The 3,182-nt window shown below is 54.4% G+C and overlaps 1 protein-coding gene across 1 annotated transcript in view; it reads left to right on the forward strand.

Moving 5' to 3' along the window:
• Positions 1-3,182, forward strand: part of MYO1B (myosin IB) — a gene marked incomplete at its 3' end in the record, with an annotated part of 139,872 nt that overhangs the window by 49,786 nt on the left and 86,904 nt on the right. The window lies entirely within an intron of this gene.

Genomic DNA, 3,182 nt, shown 5'->3' on the forward strand with positions numbered 1-3,182 from the left:
TTTGCCCAAGGTTTAAATGTTTCCACTTTCTTGGCTGTTCCGTTGTCAGATTAATAACCTTGGTTTCCACCTGCCCGGCGCGGCTCAGTGGTTGAGTGCCCACCTGTGAATGAGGAGGTCAGGGCACAGGCCCGGGTGGCAGACTCCGTCCCCAGTAGGGGGCATGCAGGAGGCAGCCTACCAACGGTTCTCTCTCATCACTGATGTTTCTCTCTCCCCCTCTCCCTTCCTCTCTGACATCAATAAAAATGATAATAGCACAAGAATAAACGGTTGCACCTCCTCACAAGTGTACACCTATGTGTGCTCCGCCCCGTGCTTTCTGAGGGTCTGATTGTACCCATTTGTTCCTGAGTGAGTCATCAGACGTGGGCTGTGGCCACTGGTTTGGATGCACTTCGGCAGTTCCTCATCTCGGGAACATATGCACCAGGAAGACAGCGCAGCCACTAACTGGCCACGTCGGCGACCTCCTCCTTCCGGGAGAGTCAGACCGTTTGCTTCCTCGTGGAGGGAGGGCCCGTCTCTTGTTGGCTCCGGATCTGCCTGATGGAAAGACTGAGAGGGATGGCTGGGACCGGTTCAGGGGGTTGGCATTCATTCTTTTCTTTTTTTGGTTCCTCTTTTGTTTTGTTCACCCTCACTGGAGGATCCTTTTTCCATTGATTCTTAGAGAGAGGCAGGGGAGAGAGGAGAGAGAGAGAAACGTTGATGTGAGAGAGCCACATCAGTTGGTTGCTTCGCACTCGTGCCCCCACTGGGGTGGGGAACCTGCAACCAGGGTATATGCCCTTGACCGGAATCGAATCCCCGGCCCTTGGGTTCGTGGGCCGACATTTATCAAGGGCCCCGGATGTGCTAGCACTTGGCCCATCATACCTCTTTTCTAGAAGAATCGTTACTGATAGCTTAACCCTTTGCGGTCCAATTTTATTTTTGGAATTCAAGCAGTCTGGTCCAAATTAATTGATGGGATTGAATGTTGAACCGGTTTGCAGTGTCGACCTCAGCCTTGACGTTGGACCTGCTCCTAGCGCCTGGTCTGTCGAGTCAGCCTCGACATTGGACCGAAAAGGGTTAAAGCACCACGCGGAAGCAGAGGGCTTACTTGATAAGAAGTGATTGTCTCACTGGGTTGTGAGCCCCGCGTGGTGGCTGATGCTGTCATTGGTCTTCCATGCTGGAGACACTCGTACCTGCAGGGTATGTGCTGGGACACGCCGGGAGACGTGAGGCGCGTGGGGTTCTTTGGGCCCTGTTTATTTCAGTATTGCTGTGCTGAGTAAAACATTCATTATGGCCCGGCCGGCGTGGCGCAGGGGTCGAGCATTGACCTAGGAACCAGGAGGACACAGTTCGATTCCTGGTCAGGGCATAGGCCCGGGTTGCAGGCTCGATCCCCAGTGTGGGGCGTGCAGGAGGCAGCCGATCCATGGTTCTCCTGCATCATGGATGTGTCCATAACAGTGCCCACGGCTGCTCTAGGCAGTGCGCTCACAGTTTTCTGCTGTGGATGCCCAGCGTTTGCAGAACACGACTTAAGCACTGATGGGGGCTGGGAGGCGGGGCATGCGGGAGCCATCACCACGCAATTCCGAGGACATCAGAAGAAATCTGTGGGCCTGGGAAGACGATCCTGACGTAGGGAAACACTGTACATCACGTGGTTCCTAACTTTACAGTTGCATCAGCTCCTAAGCACTCCCCAGCCATCTGCTGACGGAGTTAGGAGGCCCGCCTGCCTCGCTCAGGAAGGCCGTTAGTTCAGAACCCCACGAGCTGTCTGCATGCCAGCTGCCGGAGCGCTCTGCCTGTCGGTGACCGGGGCGTCGCTGGCTCACTGCGGCCGCAGCATCACGCGTGTTCGGGACGGCGCACCTCGCCGGGAGAGCTGAGCGACGCAGGGCCCCGATGTGCCGAGCTGTGTTTGTTTCTTCCCCACGTGAGAAGGGCCCCTCGGACCCGCGTGTTCTATGTGGATCACCAGAGCGTCCGTGGGCCAACTTCCCGAAGCCAGGCCCCTCCTGTTGGGTGGCAGTTCCGTGAAAACCTGGCCCGTCGCGACCGCCTCGGCGTAGAGGCTGCGCTGCTCGCGGCGGGACCTGGGCTCTGTACCCGAACAGCTGCCTGCGGTCGGTGTGGGGCACGTCCTGGGTCATGCTGCCGCCCTGAGGCCTCGGGACTGAGGGGTCCTTCCAAGCTGCAGCGTCCAGTCTCATTGCACACAAACAGGCCTCGTTGGTTCAGCAATCTCATTCTTTTTATTTTTTAATCTTTATTGTTGAAAGTATTACAGATGTCCCCTTTTTCCCCCACTGACCCCTCCTAGCCTGCCCCGTCCCCTGCCCCAGGCCTTCATCACCGTATTATTTGCACACAAGGTCTTTGGTTGATCGATTTCCACCCACCCACCCTCCCCCGCCTTCCCATGCTTCCATGCCTCTGGATCCCCTCCGTTCAGCCGTTTATTTTGTTCATTAGATTCCATATACGAGTGAGATCATGTGATGCTTGTCTTTCTGACTCAGCATCCTCATTCTTTAGGAAACTGAACCACCCGCCCTGGGCAAGCGTGGTCCCTAGAAAGCTTTCGGCATCTTAACCGAGGAGGGAGGGAGGGATACAAATAGATACACGTGTTAGGATGTGCGTGTGCGTAGATGAGTGGTTCTCTTTATACGCTCTCTGACCTGTGTCATACAAGTCTTACGTGATCTGTGTGTGACCTGTATGTTCCCTGGGTATGTGAGTGCAGACAGGGGCACCTGTTAACTCCCGGATAAATCCATCGGCCGCTCGGTGAAGAGAACTCAGAGGAAGCCTTGCTTATATTCACATCGTTCGTTTGTTGTTCTGTTTGGACTTCGTGAGTGAGTGCCTGTGGGGCTTCTTCATGAACGTGCATAGGTTTTGATATCTTAGCGGTGAGATTCCCAGCCTTTTGTCCTCACGGCGCAAATGACTTTCATTGAAATATTCCTCTTCCATTTCTTGTTCCCCCATTGCTATTCCACAAGGCTTTCTTTCATAAAAATATTACACAATTATATGATTAGGTAATCCTACATAATAAAAGCCTAATATACAAGCCACCAAACGGCGGAACAACCAGTCGCTATGACATGCACTGACCACCAGGGGGGCAGACACTCAATGCAGAAACTGCGCCCAGCTCGCAGGCT

Source organism: Myotis davidii, unplaced genomic scaffold, assembly GCF_000327345.1.
Source record: "Myotis davidii unplaced genomic scaffold, ASM32734v1 scaffold221, whole genome shotgun sequence".
Lineage (NCBI taxonomy): Eukaryota > Metazoa > Chordata > Mammalia > Chiroptera > Vespertilionidae > Myotis > Myotis davidii.